Raw genomic sequence first — 26735 nt, 5'->3', positions numbered from 1 at the left:
GTAGAAAGACATGGAAATGTGGCTCAAGTGGTAGAGCACCAGCCTTGAGTTAAAACTGTAAGCAAAAGCATGAGTACAAGCTTCAGTACTGGCAAGTACACACATGTACACAATCACACTTTTTTTTCCTGGATTCTGTATTTGAGACAGATTTGTAAGCAGAGATCAAAGCATCAACTTCATTACAGCCAAAGTTAGATTCTTTTAAATAATCAACCTCTCCCTGCAGGGACTTGTAGGCCCAGGCGCTGGCCCCTCCCTAACCAGCTGAGTCACTCTTCTTCCCCCAGGATAGACCCAGGGAGGGACTGAGAAGGTCAGACTTCCTCCTCAGGGCCTTAGGGAAGTAGATATTCCTGTTTGGGGGACTAGCAGGACTGAGAGACATTGATAATGAGAAGACGCCCCTCCCTTCATCACCAACTTCCTATAATCAAGATAGGTAGAAAATGAGGGAGAGACAATACTGATAGTTCACTTGCCTTGAAGTGGCCAGTGGCTCAATGATGAAGTAAGACATGTTCAGAAATGATTTCCTGCAGAGATCATGGCTGTATGATCTCCTTTCCCATCCTCATTTCCTGCTGCCCAGCTTTCCTTTCCTATTGATTATAAATTTTATACTTATGCATTTCTGTGGACCACTAGAAATCCTTTCTGGACCAAGCTATGGGTTTGTGTAAACTACAATATATGAGCTGCTCATGTAAGTATATGTATGGTTTTAGATGACTAGGGTGAGGCTGACTGGGTTCAACATCTATGGTGCCTCAGTTTCCTGATCTGTTTAGAGGGCATAGGAAGTGAATCAGGTGACTTTGGGGTGAGTGAGCCCTGGCATCCTGTAAGTCTCCCACTAGTACTCCAATGGCTCTTCTTTGCACAGGCACCTGTGATATAACCACCTCATGGATCCTTATCTGCAGGGATGCAGAAGGTGCAGATGTTCAATTACTCCACACCACTGATGAATCTTGGACTAGACTGACTGGAGGAGAAACTGTTCTTAAGTGACTGCAGGGGAGTCAGGGTTAGAGCACTGACCCAAGGCGGCTGGAGAATGTTGCTCCCTGGGAACAGTGGAAGACTCTGTGTGTGTGTGTGTGTGTGTGTGTGTGTGTGTGTGTGTGTGTGTGTGTGTGTGTGTGTGTGTGTGTGTGTGTGTGTGTGTGTGTGTGTGTGTGTGTGTATCTCATACAGTAATCCTAGTTAATCAAGAGGCTGAGAAGATCCGAGGATCACAATTTGAAGCCAGCCTGGGCAGGAAAGCTTATGAGAGTTTTAAATCCAATTAACCATCAAAAAGCCAGAAGTGGAGCTGTGGCTTAAGTAGTAGAGTGCGACCTTGAGCAAAGAAGCTTAGAGACAGTGCCCAGGCCCTGAGTTCAAGCCCTAGGACAGGCACAGGAAAAAAAAAAAAAGGAAAACCAGATCTGAACAGTAATTCTGATTCTAATTCTGTTCTAGGTATAACATATAAAGAACACAATAACCAAGAGTGCTAAGAGTTTCTCAGTAGCCTAGAAATTCAATCAAGGCTCCTCAGCAAGAATCACCAGGCCCCTCTTGTTTGATGTGCAAATTATAAGGAGATATTTCATTATGCTGAAGCAAGCTGACGATGAGTATCTTGAGTGTCAAGTGCAAAGCAATTTGAACACACATGTATACTTAAAGCTATTTCTGATGTCTTCCAGAAATAGGAACAACTATCAAAACTCAGTTTAAAACCACACACACACACACACACACACACACACACACACACACACACACACACACACACACACACACTAACAAACTCTACCTGGGATACTGGAAGCTTCCACTGGATGTGGCTGATTATATAACTTGCCCTACTATAAATCACAGTGAACAAAGTTGAATGAGTGACTCACTCTTTTTACTGTAATGACAAGACATATATTACCATAAAGCCTCTCAATTCCCAAATTGCTAAATGATGCACTTTGATAGAATGTGCTCATCTGTGTCCCCACCTGTTATTCACAAAGCTCTGTGGAGATGCTCATGTTGAGGACACACGTACAAATGGAAACCCAAGTCCCCTGGCTGAAGACCGGAGCCACATGGGGCCAGGACTTTCTAGTTTTCCATAGAGGACCTACCCAGGAGTCTTTATTTTAGTTTTTGGTGGTTTTCTTTTTTTTTTTTTTGAGTAAAGTCTTCTGATTTTTAGATGTGGGAAACTAATCACTTCTCTCTCTCTCTCTCCCTCTCTCTCTCTCTCTCTCTCTCTCTCTCTCTCTCTCTCTCTCTCTCACTTTGTCTCTCTGTCTCTCTGTCTCTGTCTCTGTCTGTCTGTCTGTCTGTCTCTCTCTCTCTCGTTACTAGAGTGCTCTACCATTTGCTTTAGTTCTTACCTTTTGGATAGCTTCTCAAGTTTTTGACCAGGCTAGCTTCAGACCACTTTCCTGGTGCCTGATCCCAGAGGCCTGGCAGTGTCTGCTTTTGCCCTGTTAGGACTCCGGGTTCGCCATGCTGTGCAGAGGACGGCACTGGTCGTGTGGCTACGCCATATGAGCGGAGAACAAGAGCATCCCAGCCAACAGCTGCTTCTGGTCACAGGAGTGGACCCAGCTAAAAACACTGAACAATAAGAAATAATAGAACATGGTTGTGTAGGCCATTGATTTGGGATGGTTTGCTACATCGCAGCGGGTAATGGAGATACTCCTGGCTGCGATCTCTCCTGCTCTCTCCATTCTCTGTGCCATTATGTCCACCACTGTGCTCAGCTCAGTGTGAGGAGATGGCATGATTGTCTTTCTGAAAGAGAGGTGAATGGAATGTAAGAACAAGACCTGCAGGGGAATTTCTAGTGGTTTTTACCTTCCCCTGTCCTCCTGAATTTCATTCTTCACTCTCACTCCACCACAAGGCTATTTTTCCATATACAATATGCTACCTCAACAACTCACTTGGAGATGACAGTTTGTATACATGTGGGAAATGGTTGTGACTAGACCTGTAATGTGCTATGTTGTCCATTTATGAGGACTATGAAAAGACTTGTTATATAGAGATGCTTGGACTAAGGACCTCACTAGAAGTACCATAGACCATTCTTACTCTTTATTAGTCAGTTTGCTGAACTTTGCTGTCTGATATTGAGGTTAAAAGGATATTTTGTTTTTCAAACAAAAAGCGAAAGCACAGAGAAATTGAATAAAGGGAGATGTCAAACAGAATATCCTATTCTTGTTTGTTTGAAGGTCTCAAAAAAAAAAAACCAAACAAACAAACTGGCCTCCAATTCACCATGTAGCTGAGAGTAACCTTGAACTTTTAATCCTCATGCCTCAGCCTCCCACATCTGAGACTGCACAGGTGTGTGCAGCCTTAAGGTCGGTGTTGAATCCAGTGGGAGGGATGGAACAGCTTGTGTGTAGAAGGAAGTCCCAAGGAAAAGGCATTGTCTTGTTCACCTCACACTGCTAGCACCATGTGGTACCTGAGTGACTCTCACTCTGTTGGGTGCATGTATTTGCTTGTGTACAATTAGTGAACTTTGGAAGGCCTGGTTTTCTCATCTGCCAAATGAGGCTATTCATATTCTCACTACCACCACCCATACCACTGCTGCTATTCCTTCCATAACATTTAGAAAAAGACCGGGAAGTCCTATAAATTAAATCCCAAGATGCCATTGTTATTATTAAAGGTCCTCTGTCTACCCTGAACTCTTATTTCAGGACATAATATACAGCAAGAGGCCAGTTAACAGAAGCTGGGTTTTGAGTTTTATCTTCATCAGTTTACTGACTTCAAGTCTTGAAAAAAAAAACACTTAATCTTTTCAAGGCTCTGTTTCTCTCGCATTTTACAGTGTTTGAAAACACTCTTCTAAATGTTTTGCAAAATGTAATTATTAGTCATTAGGAGACAGCTTTCTAGTCATTTGTGGCTGAAACACATATGATCATAGAAATGGACAAAATTATTCAAATTATGTTAAATAAACTGCAGCTGCTTCTATACACCACTCTTCTATAGGTTAAATAAATGAAAGCTCTGGGAATGGAAATTTGAAGTACACCGTTAGTTACATCCATTTAAAAACATTAATTCACAACTTATCAGACTCAGACACTACTATCCCTGTGGATTATTAAACACTGTGGTTTATCATCCTCCAATATTTCCCAAATATGATTAGGGTTTTTTAGCAGAACTGACATGATAACTGGTTTTTTAAGTAGAAAATTATCTTTTTATTTAAAAATGTTACATTTGATTGCCCTTAGTTTTCAAATTTTATTTGAACTGAACTTCAAAATTATTGCTGATGTGAAAGAATGTCTTATTTCAGCTCTTCGTCTAGGGCCCTGTATCTTGGGGAAAGATAATGTATTCTTTGGAGAATATAAAGCTTGCAGTGACACTGCTGAGTTCTGAAGAATTTGTGCTGCCCAGAAACTGTATTTGATTTGAAAATACCATTTTAAAGATGACATCATTTGTTGTTTGGTTAACATTTCCTATCTCAAACAAAAATTGGAAAACTAGAATAGCAGGTCCTGTTCTCTGGGGACTTGCATTTACATTTGTCTGCTGCTTCTGCCCAAGTTGGAAATACTTTATATCACATTTGTGATATAACCACACTGCACTGTGGAGAAGAGGATACATATGATGTGTTTGAACTTAAAAAATTATTAATGTATACCACAGAGGGGTTACCATTTCAAAAGCCAGGTAATGAATACGTTTCGATGTGGACAATGTGACCCCTTCCTTCACTTTCCTCTAGTTTCTTCCTTCCATCCCTGCCCATAAATTGCATAGTTCATTTTCTACACAGGGTCTACTGAGAACCATGCTTCCATTTGTTCACCCTTCCTCCATTTCTGTGCCTCACCCTGTCCCCTCAAAAGACAAAAAAGCAACAACAACAAAGCCCAAAACAAAAACAACACCTCCGCCACCACCACCACCAACAAAAAATACCAGTGAAAGTTTAAGAAGCCATCATACTTTGCATGAAATAACTATTGGACATTTGCAAGTCCTCTGAGGTCCCGATGACTTTCCCAGCTTCCAGCCCTCCCCAGTTTGGGGTGATCCAGGACTCAATAAAGAGAATCAGGAAGGAGGAAGCTCAGGGCTCAGCAGACCTTCTCTCCAGCAAAACGACAACTGAAGTAGTGGAAGTTATTATTATTGTTATTATTTTAATTTTCATTATTTTTAAAGAATTAAGGCCCTGGAAATCATCCAAAGGTCCTACAGGAAATGAAGAAAAAGTCATTCAAGAAAATTTATGAAACCTTAGTAAGAAGAGTGAGAGTCTGTGGCCTGTGAACCACATCCGGCCTCCTTCTCTGGTGGGTCCATGCTCTGGGTTACAGAACTCAAGCAGTGCACTCCACTGGGGCAGGCTCAGCCCAGAGGATTAGGGTTTCTACTCACCCAGCTCCAGGTTGGAGACAAGAGCCTGGTCCCAGAGCAACAGCAGGTTGCAGTCCTTGGTGCCTTGTTGCAGAAGGTCCACTTGAGGTACTACAGTTAAGAGGTCCATTATCTGTCCTACCTTACTCACACTTGCTTTGGGGTACCAGTTCCACTCCTAATAAGGCAGGCTACGAGTACTGACCTTTGCCAGCTCACTTTCTAGGATGGTGAGGGCTTCTATACTCACTAGGGGGTTGGTGGGAGAGGGTTCTATGCTTCAGAGAACAAGCTGCCCTCCCCTACAGTACACACTTTACAGAAGGCAAGCCCTAGCTCCTTGCAGTGGTATAGTAGTTCTGCCCAGGGTAGGCAAGCTATGAAGACAAGAAGTTTAGCAACTCTGCTCAGGGGGTTGACTGAAAAAAAGAGTGAAGAAATGCCTGCCAAAACTGCTGACAACACAATGGAGTATGGGATGATATGGAAGTTCTTTGGCATCTCTGGTGTCTGGGAAACCAGCAAGGCATTGTCTATACAGAAAATCCTTGACTATGCTTTTTTATTGATGTTTTTGCCTTGTACTGTCAAAGGTTCATATCTTATGTTAATGTATTAGATCCATTTTTTAAACAAAAAATTGCATTATTTTTATTAAAAGGACTGTCAGAATGCTCAGGGTGCCAAAACAAAACCCCACAGACTCATCAGAAATTTGTTTCCAGGGATTGGAATTCCAAGGTCAAGGGGCACATGGTGGGGCCAGTGTCTTCTTGTGTCCTTGCTTAGCCTTTCTTCTGGGTAAACACAACAGGGTTGGATCCATTTTGAATTCATTTTGTACAGGATGAGAGATACCTAGATTCATTCTTCTACATGTGGAAATCCTGTTTTTCTAATATTATTTGTTGAAGAGTCTGGTTTTTGTTTTTGTTGGGGTGGGGTCAGCATTAAATTTGCACATTAAAGGAAATAAACATCAGGATGGAGACAGTGGACAGAATTGGAGAGACCTTTGCCATAAGTTAGTCTGATAAAGAGTTAATATCTAGAACACATAAAGAGCTAAAAATGTAAATATCAAAGGAAGAATAGTTCCATTAATAAATGAACAAATTAATTGGAGAGGTCTCAAAAGAAGTAAAAATGGCCAAAAATTTATTAAGAAATGTTCAACATCCTTAGCCATTAAGGAAACACAAAATACAACTACACTGAAATTTCATCTCCAGTCAAAATGGTAATCATCAAGAAAACAAATAAGTGCTGGTAAGGATGTGCGGGAACAAAGAACCCTCATACATTGTTGGTGGGAATGTGAACCAGTGTAGCCCCTATGGAAACCAATATGGAGGTCTGTCAAAAACCAAAACCTGGCTGTGTGCTGGTGGCTCACACCTGTAATCCTAGCTACTCAGGAGGCTGAGATCTGAGGATCATGGTTCAAAGCAAGCCCAGGCAGGAAAGTCAGGGAGACTCTTATCTCCAATTAATCACAGAAAAATCTGGAAGTGGTGCTGTGGTTCAAGTGGTAGAGTGCTAGCCTTGAGCATAATGAGACTCAGGGACAGAGCCCAAATGCTGAGTTCAAACCCCAGGACCAGAAAACAAAAAAACCAAACAAACCCAGAAAACCTAAAAAACTAAGAACTACTACATGATTCTGCTATTCCACTTTCTGATATATATCCAAAGGAGTGCAAATCAACATATACAGGAAAGATATTTATATGCCTATATTTATTGTAGCTGTCTGCACATCAGTCAAGTTATGGAATCGGCCTAGGTACCCATCAGTGGATAAAGGATAAAGAAAATGTGGTGTATATGCATACACAATGGAGTATTAACCCTTAGGAGGAATGAAATTAAGTTGTTTGCAGGAAAATAGACAAAACTAGAGGTCATATGTTAAGTGAAACAAGCCACATTCTCAAAAGGACAAGTATTAACAAGTTTTGTATCATATGCAGAATCTAGACCAGAGAGAGAGAGAGAGAGAGACAGAGACAGAGACAGAGACCGAGACAGAGACAGAGAGACAGAGAGACAGAGAGACAGAGAGAGGTGAAAGATGGAGTGTTTGGAAGAAGTCAGTAGAAAGAAGGGCAAAATGAGAATGTGACGAGGGTAAATATGACCAAAGGACATTGGAAACATGAAAAATGCCACAATGAAACCCCTTTGTATAATTAACGCGTACCCTCCAAAAACAGAGAGAAGCAAGTGAGAGAGAGAGAGAGAGAGAAAGGAGGGATGGGCAGGAGCACTGTCGTTGGGTGCCAGCAACCTGGGGCTGTGAGTCTGTGGGGGTGCTCAGCCCTGCCCTCAGAGCAGACCCCAGGGAACCCCTCAAGCCTCAAACAGATCCTGCAACACAGGCAAGCCACACTTTCTCAAGGCTGAAGCACCGGCTCCCAGTGAACAGTGAAAAGCCAGTGACTCTGGCCCAGATGTACCTCATAAGCAGCCAGGCTTTAGAGGAAAACATGTCTAAAGCTGCCCCTCCCAGGGGCCAGGGGAGAAGAGAGATCATGGAGCTCTGAGCTGCTGGAGTGTGGACAGATAAACAAAACAACCCCAACAGTCTTGCAGCCCCCAAGCCAGACACAAATACATCAGTAAAGGAGCTCAGTACAACTTAGACCAGAAAGCAGCTCACCTCTCCCAGAAGAGATCGCTGGCCTAGGCGGCCAGAGACTAACTGGTGAGGGCATTCTGACAGCGCATATGGCAGAGGAAACGGACTTCAAAGACTGATGGGCCCAGTTGCTAAGCAAACGGCAGCCAGCGGCTCCTTCAGGATGGTTGGTTGGGTCCACAACTGCTACAAAATATTGTTCAGAATGCTCAGTGTCCAACAACAGCAACAAAAGTCCAAGATATACAAACAAACCCAAGAACAGATAAACAAACAGACGTATGACCTCCACACAAGATAAAAAGCAAGCAGTGCAAACGGCTTTTGAAGTGGTCCAGATGGAGTGCACCTAGCAGACTCTTCCTGTTACTGTAAGTGCATTCAAAGAGCTTGATGAAACCACACTCCAGCACACCAGGGAAGTGATGACAGTGTCTCCTCCAAAGAGTCTCTGGGCCTGGAGGGTGTCTCTGTTTGGGAGTGCTCTTAGCATAGCGCAGAGCCCTGCGTTTGTTTCTCAGCATTGCAGAAAAAAAGAAACTTGCTGTAAATCCACAGTAAACAAATACAGTGTCTACCAATGTAAGGATGATCACATACATGGATAGAATAGAACCCAGAATCCAAAAATAGATCTGTTTATCTCATCAGGTGATCTTCAACAAGGATGCTGATATTCATTAGGAAACTATAAGTCCATTTTCTGTGGCCAATAACATACTATAGAGTGGGCAGGCTGGAGGGCTGTCTCTGGCGGTGGCTATGTGTGTGTGGTGGTGGGGAGGGGGTGCTGTTCTGGGGCTTGAACTCACCTAGGTTCGGTCCTTGAGTCTTTTTGCTCAAGGCTAGCATCCTGCCCTTTGAGCCACAGCTTCACTTCTGACTTTTTAGTGGTGAATTGGAGATAAGAGTCTCACTGACTTTCCTGCCCAGGCTGGCTTTGAACCATGATCCTCAGATCTCAGGCTCTTGAGTAGTTAAGATGACAAATGAGAGTCACTTGTACCCTGCTTGTTTTGTTTTTAATCATATAAAAATCTTCTAAAAGAAGATTAAGGGGATGGGTGCCTCAACTGAAAACCTGAATTTCATAGACTACACGAGTGCTTTACATGGTTTGCTTATTATATCTTAATAAGGCTGTTTTAAAATTCAACATACATTTCCTTGATAAAGAAAAATGAATCATCAGTCTTCTAGGTAGTTGAAAAATCTTAATGCCCCTTACTGAAAATATATTCATATTGATATAAAAACAGTATCTATGGCTCCAGAAACATCTTTATAATGGAAACATGACTGGAGCAATTTTCCAGATGTGGGGTTGGAAAGCCAATGGAGCTGGGGCATGAATTATTAGTCCCAGCGCCTGCTACCACACAGACCACAGAAAAAGGATTCTGAAAAACAATACATTAAAAAAACTACATTATTTGTCTTAAAAATAACACAATTACCAGGAAGCTGTGGGTTCATATTTAGAGAGATCATTTTATATTACCAGCTTTGGCTAGGAAATAAAATCTCTTTCAACTACATATTCTGGCAGATTTTTACCCCCTCATGGGGATTAAACATTTTTATTCACATGTTTTGTTTTTTTTTAAAGAGAGAAACTCATACTTTCCAGTGGCTGACTAGATCCACATTTTCAAGCAGATGGTGACTGAGGATTCTAACCAAAAGAAAACACATTTTAATTTCCTTTATTAAATCGAGGTAGGAAGATCATCTTGGATGATGAAATTAGAGAGCCTAAATAGCTATTCCTTAGGAAAATGATGGCCAGAGCCACCAAGCTATTTTTGTAGTGAGCATAGAAAGCCAGGATGACAGGAAGTGGGAGAAAGGCTTGTTTCCTTTAATAACAAAGAAGCCACCAGGCTCCCCTTAGCCCAGGCCATCTGCCCCTTTCCCTTCTGACAGCTCCAGCCTTGGCCCACGATACTCTTCACCTGGGCACCTAGCATGTCCTCAGGTTACAGCTGGACTAATGCGCCAGTAGCCATCCCTCAGGCACCATTTCTGTCTCAGAAGAGTAGGAGGGAATTCAAGCCACCTGCAGTTAGTTGTCTTGTAGGGCCAAAATATCACAGCTCTTCAAGAGAGTGTTGTACTCGATCAGATTTTCCTGCACCATTCTGGGAAGAGATTTTCCATCAACACGAAGGAGAATATGTCTTTGAACTGTCAAATCAGATGTTGTCTTTATTTCCTCAAGGTATGAATGACACCTGTTACATCCCAGGAATGTAACCTTGCTGGACACCCAGTCTTTCTCCACACTGTGGATCCTCTGACTGTTGTTACAGCTTGATTAAATCTATGAGTGAACCTGGTAATATTGGACCCTAGGCTCCCACTGATCTGCAGACTGGGGGTTCACAAGGAAAGGCAGAGGGAGGAGTACTATTCTCATCAGAGAGGAAACCAGCACTGCAGAATTGTAGGCCACAAGACTTGGCTGCGTTGGTAAGACGGCTCATGTGTTCAGAGTGGGCAGGTCTGGCAGCGTTTGAATAGATAAGGGAAAGGCTGTACCAGGTGACACTGTGGTGTCACTGTCCTCTTCTGCATCACCAGTGACACGCCATTTAGGTCATTCTCATTCACTCTCACAGTTTGGTTACAAAAGAATCAAGTCTCCTTTTAAGGTGAAAAGAGAACCTATTGCATTTTTTGGGCTCTGCAGTAGACCCTGTGCTTTCTGCACAAGATGAGCTGACTCTTCACACCGCCCTTGAACCCAGGCCAACCTTCAGAGCTGCCCTGGCCAACAGGGTGTGGTAAAGCCATGCTGTGTCACTAGGAGGTCACAAGGGGCAAGATCCCCTCAGCTGGACTCTCTGTCTCTCTGGGTTACTTGCCTTGGACCAGCCACCATTCTTCCTGCCCTAAGGAAGCCCTGGTGGCCAGATCTACTGCCCGATGGGGGAGGAGCTCACCTCCTGACAACCCAACCATGACTCCCAGCTATCCAAAGGGGCCCCCAGATGCTGTGGAGCAGAGTCTGTGTCTCATTGCTCCTGGAACCCCAACACAGGGGAAATCCCCCTGGGCCATTGCTGGCATCACTCTGTGCTGGACTAACAGAGAGCAAATGCAGGGTGAACATGCTTCTCCTTGGTGGAAAGCTACAAGACAATGGCAGTTAAAAATATATTAGAGCTGGTGCCAGTGGCTCACGCCTGTAATCCTAGCTACTCAGAAGGATGAGATCTGAGGATGGTGGTTCAAAGCCAGCCTGGGTAGGAAAGTCCGTGAGACTTTTTTTTATCTCTAATTAACCAACAGAAAATCGGAAGTGGCTCTGTGGCTCAAGTGGTAGAGTGCTGGCCTTGAGCTGAAGAGCTCAGGGACAGTGCCCAGGCCCAGAGTTCAAGCCCTATGACCAACAAAAAAAATTTTTTTCAAAAATATATTAGATACTGAGGACTTGTATCACATGGTAGCTGAGAGCTCAAAGTCTTGAGTTCAAGCCCCAGTGTACTCACATGTTTTTTAAAAAAGAAATAAAGGAAATATTTAGCCAGGTGCTGGTGGCTCACACCTGTAATGCTAGCTACTCAAGAGGCTGAGATAGGAGGATTGTGGTTTGAAACCAGCCCAGGCAGAAAAGTCCTTAAGACTCTTATCTCCAATTAACCACCACAAAACCAGAAGTGTAGCTATAGCTCAAATGGTAGAGCACTAGTCTTGAGCAGAAAAAGCTAAAGAATAGCATACAGGTCTTGTTCAAGCTCCAATACTAGTACCAAAAAAAGAAAGAAAGAAAGAAAGAAAGAAAAATAAAATAAAATTAGGATTCAAGATAATAGTGTCTCAATAGAAATTTAGGATATTTATATTTCATGTCATTTTATAAACATGATTCATCTTTTTCATTGAGTCTGATACTCCCAGGATCCAAGTTAGGCATGCATTTAATCACAGTCTAGGTTTATGAGTTTATTCTTTCAACAAATGCCTATTACTATGCCCTGAAAACAAAATATGGAGCTGGGCACTGGTGGCTCATGCTTGTAGTCATAGCTACTCAAGGAGCCTGAGATCTGAGGATTGTGGTTCAAAGCCAGCCTGTGCAGGAAAGCCTGTGAGACTCTTCTCTCCAATTAACCACCAGAAAACCGGAAGTGGCACTATGGTTCAAAGTGGTAGAGCACTAGCCTTGAGTGAAAAAGCTTAGGGACAGTGTCCAGTCCCGAGTTCAAGTCCTAAAACCAACTAACTAACTAAATAAATAAAATAGGATCCAAAACTCGCAGCTAGTCTGGGTGGGTTCAAATCCTGCAAAAATGACACTTATTAGCTGTGTTATTGGGGCAAATTATTTAACGTCTCTGAGCTTCAGGTCTATTGTCTATTGACAGAGACAATATTAACATCCATTTCCCAGATTTTGTAAGGTTTAAATGAATTAATACAGAGCTAGGCATAACAATCTCAGCACAGAGGAGTCTGAGGCAAGAAGACTACAAATTCAGGGCCAGTGGGGTATTGGTGGCTCACACTTGTACTCAGGAGGCTGAGATCTGAGGATCATGGTTTGAAGCCAGCCAAGGCAGAAAAGTCTATGAGACTCCTATCTCCAAATGACCACCAGAAAACTGGAAGTGGCATTGTGGCTCAAAGTGGTAGAGCACTAGTCTTGAGTGAAAAAGCTCAGGGACAGTGCCCAGGCCCTGAGTTTATGACTGACATGTCATGACTGACAAAAATAAAGAAATAAATAAAAATAAATAAATTCAAGACCAGTTTTGTCTATTTAGTAAGACCCTGTCTGAAAGAAAACATAAATAAATAAAAATAAAAGCCTGGCACATAATGGATTGTTCTAATTATTACCATCTGTAATGATTTGTTTCTTAAAAATAACACTCTAAACAAATGTGGCAAAAGTGTTAACATTTGTTAAATCCAGGTGGCATGATCATGCTGTTTTATTATTAGTGCTTTGCCACAGGTGAGAAATAATTAATAGTATTAAATTACAAACAATTATATGGTCTCACTGTAGAGTAATTCACGTTAGTGAGGTAGAACTGTAATCCTAGATTGCTGATGATGTGTGCCGCAGTGTGTGTGTGAGGTGCGTGTGTCCATATGTAAGAGTGCACGCATGTGCACCCCTGTGTGCTCAATGAGCTCCAGTGTTTATCTTACCACTCCTTAGGAAGGGAACACAACTTGGGAGTCACTTCAGAATGGGGTTGAAGGTGGGGCCCTGAGGGGTCCTGGAAGGAATGCAAGTAGGGAGATCCAGAGTGGAGAGGCTTTGAATGAGAACAGGAAGAGAAGCATTGGGCAGAAGGAAGGCGGGAGCTTGGAAGGGGAGGCTGGGCTTTGCCTGGGTGAAGGGGGGGGCTGTTGGGAATGCATTCTGCAAGCAAGTTACAGAAACTGAGGCAGGGGCACAGACAATTTGGAGCTTGTCTGTCTCTGACAGCAAGAAGTCAAGCCAGTTTGTGTTAGATCAGTGGTTCGTGTAAAGACACCCACAGACCTTCAGTGTCCAGATGTAAATACGTACAGCTGCCCGCGTGGCTGTCAGCATTGTTTGCGCTGTTGGTACTCAAGTAAAGCCACTCTTGCCATGGGCTCAGTACAGAGGGCATCTCAAGGCAGACCCACTCCGGGGAGACCTGGCTTCTCTGCCAGCTGATTCCCAGCTGTACCTCAGAGACTCCACCATAGCTTTGCTCACTGTTCAGAGCAGTCTAAGGGGCTCTCTGTCAATGGTCTCTTTCTCCTCTTCCCTTTGTCTTGGGCTTGATATCATAGATTGATGGCACTCCTGGTCTTTTTCACCTCTTTCCCAGTTTTCTCTCTCCTACGCATATGCTAATAGAGCGCAAGTAATCTCATCTGTACAAGCAATCCCACTGAAGCCTCTGCTTCTCACGCTTTTAGAAGAATTGGTAATGCTGAGATTTCTCTGGGTTTTCCCTCATGGTTGCAAAAAAGGTATCCAGAACTTCTTGCCATATTCAAGGCTAGAAGAAAGGGTAAGAAAAAAAAAAGAGGACTTATTATATCCAATCCCTTTTGCAAAAGTTTTCTTTATAACTACAGGTGCATATCCTAATGATGTCAACTGAAGTAGCCTCTCTTGGCCATCTTAACTGTAACATGAGACACTGAAGACACAGTTTGGGCCAGGTGTGGGAGCTCATGCATGTAATCCCAGCTAGTTGGAGGCCACCTGGACTATGTAGCAAGATCTTCTCAAAATGAAATGAAATACATGGCTCTCTTTGGCATCACCTATACTAAAATTGGAATGATACAGAGATTAGCATGGCCCCTGTGCAGAAATATAAGTCCCATGGTTCCCCTCATTTGCAATAATTAGTATACGTCTAAGATAATTTTGTCAGATGAGCAGAAAAGCTCAAAAGCTATGTACATATGACCACATAAGATGATGCTAAGCAAAATGAACCCCAAGATATGGACACAAGAGGTCTTTCTTTGCTGTTTTTAATGTACTATGTGATTTTTTTGTGTGTCTTTTGTATGTTCTTCCTCCTATGGTATATCCCCTGTTGTCACTGTACTTGATTTTGGCACCTTGCATCTGGTATATGCATTTATCTATTTGGGGGAGGAGAAGGGGAATAACAAATCGCTGAAACAAGGACACAGGATGACCCATTGCAACAATGATACTCACAAGACAGCTTTGGGTAGGGGGAGAGAGGGAGGTGGGGGAGGGAAGGGATAGTGGGAGAACAATAAAGGAGGGGGTAACCATGCTCAGCAAGAAATGTAGTCATTATCTCACTCATGTTATTGTAACCACTCTGTATAGCATCTTTACAAAAAAATAAATTAAAAAAAGAAATGAAATACAGGTCTATGCATACCAGAATTACTTCGGAGAGCACTTCACATGCTAAAAAAGCTACCACCAAAAGAGTGTTAGTGACAACCCCAAATCTCATAGCTTCATTTGTTCATAATTATCAGCAAGGTGCAAGTGCTTTGCCGGGTTTTGTGTAATTTGGAGGATATTCAGTATTGTTTAAAAGTGAGGTGCTTTGAACATCCCAACTCCTAGAGATTTCCCCCCTACTGATGACACTAACAGAACTATTACTCTTGGTCACTGGCTTTGAGTGCTGAGAAAATGTAAAAATTATGAATATGTTTCAGCAACTCCTGGGTGGTGCATTTAATTTTTAACTTTAGAACCTCCTTAGAGCTTTTATAATTTACTATGCACAGTCTAGAAAACCATCTGATTATATGATGATTTCTGGAACAAGTTTGCCAAAACATTAAGACCATGGGAAATAATGACACAGGAACTTTCCTAAGGAATTTGTAATTGGTAGAATTTATCTTACCAAAATGCCAGCTGGTATGGGCGTTTACAGTTAGCATACAATAGTACAAGGGTTTTGTTGTAATAATTTCACACATGTGTTCAATGTAGTTTGAATAAGTTCGCCCCTCTATTACATTCCCTTGATCCCCTTCCCTTCCATTTCTCCAAAGTATTAGTAGGTTCAATGTGCTATATTGATGTAAATATGAAAAAAATTAGCATACTTTATTCCTCTTCACCCCGACACCCACAACCATCTTCTTCTCTTCTCTACTCTCTTTCTTAGATAGTCTCCTTTTATACATGTGTCCACTGATTATTGTTGTTCTGGCATTTTAGGTCTAGAGTACTCATATGAGCAAAAGCATGCAATATTCAGTTTTTTGAGCTTAACATGATAATTTCACATAACATGATCATCTCAGCTTGATTCATTTTCCTACAAATGACATAATTTCATTGCTTATGGCTAAATTCTACTCCATTGTGTAAATATACCATGTGTTCTTTATCCATGCAGTGGTTGTCGACACTTTGAATTAGCTTTTGAGAACAGAGCTCCAATAAATGGGTGTGTAAACATCTCTCTGTGTTCTGATTTATACTCCTTCATATACATGCTCAAGAGTGGTTCAGCAGGGCCATAGGTGGGTAAATCTTTAGTTTTTGGTGAATATCCATAAGGATTTCATAGTGGTTGCACTAATTTATATTCCTATCAGCAGGGTTTAAGGGTTTCTTTTCTCCACATACTCGCTGTCATTTGTCATTTATTTTTGACGATCGCTATTTTGACTAGAGTGAGATAACAATCCCGGTGTAATTTATATAAGGTTTTAAAACCCAAGCCACTCTTTAGGAAATATAATTCTAGATTCCACAAATATTTACCGAATAACTCTCATGTGACATGTTGATCCTGGACTGAGGTTTGAAGCTACATAGCCAGATCTCCACGCCCAGTGGTAGAAGACAAACACTAGAAGGAACAGCTAAAGCAATCGGCGCTGAGAAGGAAAGGGGCTAGAGCTGAGCTGGGCCTCCAGCAAATACTTAGTAGTACTTCCCAGGAAGTGGCACTGACTCTAAGGGAAGGAACTCTAAGAGCCACCTGCCTTTGACATGAGTGGGTGAGAGGAAGAGAGAGAGAAAGGGAGGGGGAGGAAAGGGGGCCAAGGGGAAAAGGGGAAGGGGGGAAAAGGTATAAGTAGGCTGAGGAGAGGAGGAAATGGGTGGGGTACAATCTGACTTGCTGTGCTTCAGACTGGACTACAGTGACCCCAGAGAAAAGCAGGAAGCCACAAGTGGGTGGCTTACTAAAGACAAGCCAGTGAACCTGTGCCCTCCAAGTGGTCACGTGGTCTGGGCACAAATACTATAGCCCAGCTCTGTGTAATCAGCTCTCAGGAACTGTGCTTTGTCTCTGTGCAGGAGTCCTGTGTCTGCTCAGGCAAAAATGCAGGCTATCCTGACACCGCCCTGATCTCCCCTCCAGTTTTTCCACCAAAGAGATGGTTAAACACCCAAGTGGTCAGTCATGAGGCCACTCTGTCCCTCAGCAAGCCTCCTGCTGCTTCCTCCAAGGACCAGAGGAAGACCTGGGTCCTGAAAGGTCCCACAAAGCCCTCGCCAAGTCTTTGTCACTAGTGCTGACACACAACCTATCAAAGCAGGTCACATGGCCCGATCTGTGGTTAATACTCCTTAAATGAATGCTGAAGTTACAGGACGAAGGGATGACCGAGGCCCTTCGTAAAATCTGGCGAGGCCACAAAGTGGGTGTTTTCTCCCCCTAAGGAATGCTCTACAGGCATCTATCAAGCTACCTATCCACTCTGGCTTCTTGAGAACTCTCCCAGGGGGTTATTTGGTCCCTGACAGAACTAGAGATAGGTTAGTTCCTGGGGGGTCCATGTCTACAAACATACATTGGTCAATGGCCTAGTAGTTTAGGTTACTACAAGTCCTGGCTTCTGGCCTTGAGGGCACAGGGCATACCAACAGGAGTGGCTGCTTTGAGCCCAAACCTGGTAAATTCATTGGTCCTGGAGGGTGAGGAACTCACTGACCTTTAGACTTTACCCAGTGGTAAACTCCCATTCCTGGGGATTAAACTCAGGGTCTGGAAGCTGTCCTTGAACTTTTTTGCTTAAGGCTAGTATTCTACCACTTGAGCCGCAGCTTCATTTCTGTGGTGATTCATTGGAGACAAGCATCTCATGGATTTACTTGCCCAGGCTGGCTTTGAACCATGATCCTCAGATCTCAGCCTCCTGAGTAGTTAGTATTACAGGAGGGAGCCACCAGAGCCTGGCTCCATTGTTGATTGCTTATTTTTTAATATCTTCCTTTGAGATAATTTACATGCCATTAACAGTCAGTTATTTAAAGTATTCAGTCGGATGGATTTTGGTAAACGTATACAGTTACAGTCATCACAACAAACCACTCACAGAACATTTCTATCATCTTCCTGTTCCCTTAGTTTTTCTGTATATATACACAGTCAGTCCCCAGTCCTGCTCTATCTCCAACCTGCTTCCTGCTTCCTGTCTTTATGTGTTTGCCAATTCTAGACAGCGCATATAAAGTGGGTCATCCAATAATTGGTCTTTTATGTCTAGCATCTTTCACTTCCTTTTTTTTTTCCTTTTGGGATTCGCACACATTTGTGGGTAGATTTGTAGTTCTATTTTTCCCCCATTACTGAGCAGGTATGGTGCAAGCTAATTGGCTTTTCTGTTTTTTTGAGATAACTCTCCCAGGCTGGTCTTGAGCTCATGATCCCCTAGCCTCAATATCCTGAATGCTGCGATCACATGCATGCCTGGTCTGAAGTAGTGTGTGCATATGCACACATGCCAGTCCCGGGGCTTGAACTGGGTGCTGTCTCAGAGATTTTTGCTCAAGGCTAACACTCTTATCACTTGAACCACAGCTCAACTTTTAGCTTGTAGATAAGAGTCTTACTAACTTTCATATCTGGCTGGCTTCAAGTCATGATCTTCAGATCTCAGCCTCCTGAGTAGCTAGGATTATAGGCATGGTACACTAGCACCCAGAAGAACTAGTTTGTTTGTAACACATGTGGATCTTTGTTTTAAGAGAGAGTTGGTCCTGTACTGGGGAGGTAAAAGGGCTTAATTACCTAACGAGAATGAGGCCCTGGGTTCAATCTCTCTCTCTCTCTCTCTCTCTCTCTCTCTCTCTCTATCTATCTATCTATCTCTATCTCTATCTATCTATCTATCTATCTATCTAGTGTCTCCTCTTAGCTTTTTCACTCAAGGCGATTGTTTTACCACTCTATCACTTGAATCATACCTCCACTTTCAGCATTTTACTGTTTAATTGGAGGTAAGAGTTTCTTCTATTTGTCTGTCTGGTCTGGCTTTGAACTATGATCCTCAGATCTCAGTTTCCCAAGTAGCTAGGATTATAGTGTAAGCTACCAACACTGGCCCAGGTTATTCATACGAATACTGATTTTCCATATACAGTTATGTATTCATTATCAATTGCCATGTCACATAGGACCCCAGAATTTCACAGCTTAAACCAAATACATTTCCTATTTGCAATGGAGTCAGTGGTTTTTCTTGTCCTCCCCCCCATTCATAAGTTCAAATCCTAACCTTCAAGGTGCTGGCATTAGGAGATAAGCTCTTTTGAAGGCGGACTCTAGGGTGAGTACTCTAACAACGCTGCAATCTGATTGCCGCACCCTTTCCCTCACGTGAGCTTAGTGGGAAGACAGCAGTCAGGAAATAACAATTGCAGACGTGGCTTCTGCCAGCCCTTCAGTCTTGGACTTCTCCACCCCAGGAACTGAAAACAATAAATGTCTATTGTTTATGAGCACTGGTTTATGCTATTTTGGCTGGAGTAGCTCACAGGAGTCTGGGAGGGGCTAGGCTGGGTGCTCCAGCTGAGTCCTTCCCAAGACTACAGTGAAGAGGTCAGCCAGAGCCACAGGTATCTGATGGCTCATCTGAGGCTGGAGCTTGTCCTCTGACCGCGTGGCTCAGCCTCATCGAGTTCCTCTTTCTCCTGGAGACCTCAGTTCCCCACTGTGGGCCAGTGTGGGTCTGCTCAAGACCTGACAGTGTCTTCCCCAGACAGCCAGAGAGGAAGTGGCAGTGCTTCTTGATAACAGTTGCTGAAATCTCATTTTTGTTTCAATCTCCTTCTCCAGAAGTGAGTCACTCCTACTCTACCCAGCCTACCCTCAACTTCACATGTTGAAGGGAAAAGTATCAGCTAAATTGTATGGGCAGTTAGTGGCTTCATAGCAAAGTTCCCCTGAAAAATACAATTAAGTTATTGGTAACTTAAATGGTATCTATAACTCCATGATAGGGTACTTGCCTAACATATGTAATGCCCTGGATTCATTCATTCATTATCTATCTATCTATCTATCTATCTATCTATCTATCTATCTATCTATCTATCTATCAATCTATCTATCTATTTGGCTGTCATCTATTATCTATATCATCTTTACATATAAATATACATTTGCACAAGTTAAAAGGAAGTTGCTTTGGAAACAGGATTTTAGGCCATGACTTATGACTAATTTCAGTTGGTGATTAGTAATTCAGGAAGCCTTGGTAAGATTTTTTTTTTGTAGAACCTTTTTGTGAGCCAAGGGGTGGAGTAGTCAAAAAGTGTTTTCCATTATGTCATTCTTCCCTCAAACTTGCCAGGCTTCACTCTGCCAGGGAAGTAAGTACGATTCCCACCTGGTAGATGGGGGTCGTCTCTCTGGTGGGCATCTTGTGGTCCTGTCCAGCATTTCTTTCTTTTTTTCTTTTTTTGGTCCGGTCGTGGGGCCTTAACTCTGGGCCTGGGCACTGTCCCTCAGCTCTTTAGCGCAAGGCTAGCGCTCTACCACTTGAGCCACAGTGTCACTTCCAGCTTTTTTCTTTTTTGCTTATGTGGTGCTGAGGAATCGAACCCAGGGCCTCATGCATGCAAGGCAAGCACTCTACCACTGAGCCACCTTCCCAGCCCCCTGTCCAGAATTTCTTGAGGAGAGTCTTATCCAGTAGCAGTAATGTTACTTGAGTGGCTTGGGACACGTGGAATTAAACCCAGTGAGAAGGGAACCTTTCTGAAAGGACTTACCAGAGCCTCTACTCTTCTATGGCACCGTGAAAATCGCACACCGTGTTTCCCCACCTTTTGAAGAACTACACATGCCCTGTGTGTGTGTATGAGGTGTACATCATGTGGGACAAGTGTCTCAGCATCCTTCTAATGCTCTTGATACCTGGAAGTCTGTTTCCTAACACTGTTCACCATTCCAGCTTCTGTGCTATGGGCACAGGGCTCCCTTTGCCAAACAGGCCCTTTGCCAAACGGTCCCCTCACTAGGAGCAGAGTCTGTTTCCCACTTGTTGGCTTTGGGCTGGGCCATCTGACTTGCTCTCTCAACTGCTGTTGGCAGAAGCAATGAGGGCAGAGGTCCGAGGTGTGGCTGCCGTGGCTTCCTGCACCTCAACATCACCATGAGAACTGGAAACTGCCTTAGGTGAACCAATGGTGCAGGCCTGGGCCCCCCACGGCCCTTGGGGCAGGGCTAGCCTGGTCCCAGCACCAAGCCAAGCTGCAGAATGTGAGTTCCGGGTGGTGTGAAGTGCAGGCCTGTGACAGTGGCTCACTAACAGAGCTTCCAGAAAATCCCAGGAAACTGGAGGCTGCTGTCTGCGTCCCACATCTGCCACCTTACACTTATTCAATGAGTCTTTGTTGGCCAGAGTCAAATCGAGTTTATTTCTCAATTCCGTCTTTGTAGGCTCAACATGAAACCATTGCCCACTTTCATTAGAGAAAAGGAGAAGAATGTGTCCAAAGAAAGAGCACCTTCTGTTGAGCTGTGTTTGCGTGTGCCTTTTGCAGTCCGTGGCTTTTTGGGGTTTATCTCCTTTGACAGAAGATGCTGACGCTGCCCAGGAAGAGTGACAGCCATTCTCCAGCAAGTAGCACCTCTTGCCTCTCCCATCAGGTCAGAAGTGTCAGGAGCAGAGTGTCAGGAAGGGCTCTTTCTTACACACACCCTTTTTATGGCCTCCCTGCTGAGTTCAGGGACGGATCTGTCGATCTGGAAACACACGAAAGGAAAATAGGTCTGTAAAAATAGAAACAAAATGAAGACTGCCTGGCCTGAGGAGCCACAGCAATAACAACAATCCTTTCCCCAGCAATAACAACAATCCTTTCCCCCGTGCAGCCCACAGGGACAAATGCCTGTGCTTTATTTTTATTTAAAGGGGGATAATTTGGAAGATGAGTCATTGGTCTTCCATTACAGCTGTTCTCCAAGGACAGATGCGAGTTCTGTGACTCTGTTTCAGCCGTGAGCAATCCAGGGGCAGCCCACCCCTGGGGTGGAGGGCGGTGTCTCCAGGTGCTAGTGGACCCTGGAATGCCAGAGACCACCCACCTGTGCACCCTGGGGATGCAGAGCCTCATGCTGGCTCCCAGCTCTGCCCCTACCTCTCACAGCCCCGGTCAGCACAGCAGGTCACAGATTGCTATTAGGCTTGACAGCCTTAGGGACAGTCTTCTTGGCCTTCTAGCTTGATCTGGTTGGCATGAAAGCAGCATGACAACTGGGGAAGGCTCTTAAAGCCCAAGGAGGGAGAAAGAGGACGGAGAAGCATGAGCTATGCGCTGAGGAGGAGGCATGGTCCCACGCTGCTCCTGCGTTGATTTTTATTTTCAGTGATGGGCCACGTGGGACAGAAAGGTCAGGGAGGGGCTTGGATGCTCGGCGGCTGGGCTCCTTCCATATCCCACCACCCTCCATGGCAGTCACCGGCAAGATCTGCACCAGCAAACGCTTGACAAATGAATGGAAACTCTGAAGTCAAGAAAGGACTGCCTGGAGCAGTTTCCGGTGTTAGGCTAGAGAGCAGAAGTGTCTGGCTTTCGAGGCTAGATAGAGGGTCCCTCATGGCCATCAAGGTTGCCCGTCTTCTGAGAGCCAGATGGACACTGCGAAGACATGTGAGCAGGTTGTGTTCCAGCCCAGCCTCCCTGGCACAGACATACCAGGACAGGAGGGGCGGGAGTGCAGAGTGAACGAACACTTCTCCTGTGGGCACAGAAGGAATAACTCCCTTCTACAGTCATCACAAAGCACCATTCAACCTTGATTTGGCAGCCAAAGAGTTTTATATATATATATATATATATATATATATATATATATAATATACAATATATGACATATAAATATACATTGACATATATAATTATATATGTGTATATATATTTATAACTTTTCTTGTGCTGTCCTACAGCTCAAGCTCAGGGTCTGGGCACTGTCCCTGAGCTTTTTTGCTCATGGCTAACACTATCACTTGAGCCACAGCCCTACTTCTAGCTTCTATTGAGTAGTTTCTTAGAGATAAGAGTCTCACAGTCCTACCTAAGTTGGCTTCGAGCCTCTATCATTAGATCTAAGCCTCCTGAGTAGCTAGGATTACAGACGTGAGTCACTAGCACCTGCCTAACTCATCTTCTTAGAGCATGTTTTTTGAACTAAATTGCAGGCTTCACAATTTCCGCAAATTCCCTTGATAGGTCCACATACACGCCATAAAAGCCTTCTCAGGTAAAAATCTATCTCCAATGAAATGCATGGATCTAACATACCTGATCATACGTACTGATCATATATACATACTAATCATACATACCTGACTCAGTCTGGAAGAATGCAGACAGGGACCCCAAATAAGTCTGGAATGAGTTTCAAGGCCAATACTTAACTACTGAGCCACATCCCCAGCCCAGGAATGGATTTCAATTCAACAACTATCCTCTGATTCAACTGAAGGCCCATGTTGGGGATCTACAGGTACCCCAGCCCTCTACTGGGAGGCTCCTCATTTGGTCTGGGGAGGTGGTTACATGTAGTGGAGGTGGTCCCCACCTTGGGGGGAAGGGGAGGGGCTAAGGCCTGGTAACTTCTGTGCTGCTTTCCTCATTCAGGACCTTTTCAACTGGACACAGTTGTAGTTCTCCTGGTTATGACAAGGCCTGGAGGCATCCAGTCAGGGAAGGTGGGTAGACATGGCTTGGGGAGTGGGGTGAAATGACCCTCCAAGGAGGTGACCAGCCTCCAGAGGTGGAAGACCCACCAGTACCCAGGTTCACCTCCCCGCCCTTTCTAGGACACTAAGAACAGCAGTGGAGTAAGAGCTCAGGGCAACCAGGTTACAGTCAGTACCACCCTGTTCTCTAGGGGGACTCATGGGGTGATGACAGGGTAGATCCACAGGAAGCACTGGCTGGCATTGGCTTTCCCTGCCCTCTTCCCAGGAGAAGATGCTGGCGGGAAGGGCAGGGAGAAGCTACATGGGCTCTGCCCGGAGGGAAAGGGAATGGTGTGGCTATGGCGGAAGCTCCAGCCTGGGGAGAGAAAGTAGGCAGAGGAGGTGATCCACACAATAACACACTCTACATCTGTTCCCTAACAGGTTGTCAGGGAAAGACTTGGGTGCAGCCAGGCTCCACCCAAGACACAGGGATTCCCAGTGTTAGTAAACCCCTCCATGTCCAAGGCCATATTCTGGGACTTTGATTTCTTGAGTCACTGTCAGGAAGGGCCAGAAACAAGAGGATCCTTGATGCCAGCTCTGATCCTGTCAGACCCCCAGCCCCCTCCTAGGGTCCTGAGAGCAGCAGGGGAGGGGAGAGTTCTCCCCTGAGACTGACACATTGGTTCTCTTCAGTAGGATGAGTGGGGTGGGACTGTGAGCTGATTAAAGGATCTGATTTAGAGTAACAAATTGACATCCAGAGCTATGGAGTTTGTGCTCAAGAAGCCTCAAGCTGAAGCAAAAAGAGCAAGGATAAATGTTACAATGAGTTCACCCTGAAGAAATCACATCATGAGTCAGAAGCAGGAACAGAGCTGCAGTAATAACTCTCAGGGCGGAGGAGTGGAGTAGAAGACAGGCTTGTGTCTGGGTCTTTCTTCCTCTTCTTCCCTCCTCCCTCCTCCTCCCTCCTTTTCTTCCCTCCTCCCTCCTCCTCCTCCCTCTTCTTCCTTCCTCCCTTCTCCTCTTTCCTCTTATTGCCTCCTCTACTCTCCTCCTCCTCCTCCTCCTCCTCCTCCTCCTCCTCCTCCTCCTCCTCCTCCTCCTCCTCCTCCTCCTCCTCCTCCTCCTCCTCCTCTTCCTCCAGCTGCCAGCTTGGCATAGCTCTCCCACTGCTAGGAAAATCACCTGTCCATTCAAACCAGTCTTCCCAATGCTGGGTTCAAGGTCAGATTTTCTCTTCCGGGGAGTTTAGCTCTTGAATTTCTTTGCTCATTGCACTCAGGCACACCTAGTGGTATACAATAAGTTCATAGTGCCTCCTCAGACATCCTTAGGGATCAGAATTGCTGTCTTGTTCACTCTGGCACCCTGGCCAGTTTCCAGCCTGGTGCTAAGAAACCAGTCTGTCCTCTGATCTAGTAGGTGTGTCTGGCACTAACCGCAATGAGATGACAGATTGAATTATGGCCCCTGGCAGTTCTCCCTTCCCAGCTTCTCAGCCAGCGCTGGTCCCCCTAGGTAGTCACCTGGAAAACTAGCTAAGCTGGGCCATCAAATGCAGAGGCAAATCCTGACAGAACAGGAAACCTTTCCTGGCTATAAGGAATGTTCATTACCTGGACAGTGACCTAGGCATCTCAGGCCTGCACAGTCCCAAGCTGTCAAATCAGACACTTCAAACACAAGTAGCCGATTATATGTTGATGTGTTTCTTGCAGACTAAAACAGAAAATCATGGCTTCTTAGCCCTCAGATCGCTTTGGACTATTGAAAGCAGGGTTAGGTTTTCAAAGCCTGGTTTTTAAGAAAGAGATGAATGCTAGACTTTATTTTGGTGGGTTACGGAGGTTTGAACTCAGAGTCTCACTTTGCTCTACCACTTGAGCCACACTCCTAGCCCTTCTGTGCTTTGGGTTATTTTTTGTGTCTTGAGTCTCAAGCCCCTCCCCTGCCTGGACACAGGTCCACTTACCCATGTCTCCTGCATGAACTGGGATGACAAAGCATGTACCACTGTACCAGGCCCTCGATCTTTCAGAGTCTCAAATACAGCTGCTACTGGCCCGAGACCAGGCTTTACCCATGGTCTGGAATATTGAAGGAGGAAAGGTTTAAGCTCTGTGAGCATTAGAGCTCACTTAACTGGAAGGGGAGGAAGACTTTGAATGAATAGGACCAGAGTTCCAAGCATGGACCCTGAAATGCCCACTGTTCTACAATGTTGTTGGAGAGCAAACCTCCTATGGCTGGTGTGGGCAAGGGACCCTCCTCAGAGCATCTAGAAGCAGAGCATGGAACTCCCAGCCTGGGACACCCAAGCCTCTAAGAAACTGGTATCTGTGCCTGATTCTTTACCAGCAGTGCCTTTGGGCACTGAGTTGGATGGAGCCTCAGAGCCTGGTGGCCAGCACCAGCTTTGGTTGAGGGCAGGGAGGGTGTAGGCCTAACCTATACAAGTAAAAGACATCAGAAACCAGTGCACCACCGGGCAAGTCCTATTCATGGCCGTGGAGCCATGACATTCCCCTAGGAACTGCCGAGTCTTTCCCAAGAAAATGGGATTCTTTGCTAGAACCCACCCCGTATTATCAATAAATAAGATGAACTTTTTTCTCCACATTTTATTCATCGATTAGTTCCACAGGGGTGTTTTCTGCCATGTCCATATGTGCATACAGCCTTCCTACACCAATGTCAGTAAGCTTTGTAACTCCATCTTCAAACATGTGCACCGAGATGCCCTTCTCTGCCTTCTGCATTCAAAACTCTCCTCCCCCACTAGCATTCAAGTTTTACATTCTTGTTGTTCTTTTCTTTTTAACCTTATGTCAAAGGCATTTCACTGCGGTAATCCACACACTAAAATCCACACATTTAAATAAGACTTTCACTTTCCCCATCCTCGCACCCTATGAGTCCACAGTTCTTAGTTTTGTTTAGTCATCTCCATTCACAGATGCAGTTTATTTCAATATTGCTCACCCTCTAACATTCTGTGAGTGTGTGTGTGTGTGTGTGTGTGTGTGTGTGTGTGTGTGTGTGTGTGTGTGTGTGTGTGTTTGCCAGTCCTAGGCCTTAAACTCAGGGCCTGCGTGCTGTCCCTGAGTTGTCTTTTTGCTCAAGGCTAGCACTCTATCACTTGAGCTACAGCTCCTCTTCCGGCCTTTTAGTGGTTAATTGGCCCTAAGAGTTTCATGGACTTCCCTGTCCAGGCTGGCTTTGGACCTTGATCCTCAGATCTCAGGTTCCTGAGTATCTAGGATTACAGGCATGAGCCACTGGCACTTGGCCC

This window comes from Dipodomys merriami, unplaced genomic scaffold, assembly GCF_024711535.1.
Source record: "Dipodomys merriami isolate MVZ:Mamm:240054 unplaced genomic scaffold, mDipMer1.0.p SCAF_13, whole genome shotgun sequence".
NCBI lineage: Eukaryota > Metazoa > Chordata > Mammalia > Rodentia > Heteromyidae > Dipodomys > Dipodomys merriami.
Note: the sequence above shows the minus strand (reverse complement) of the source record.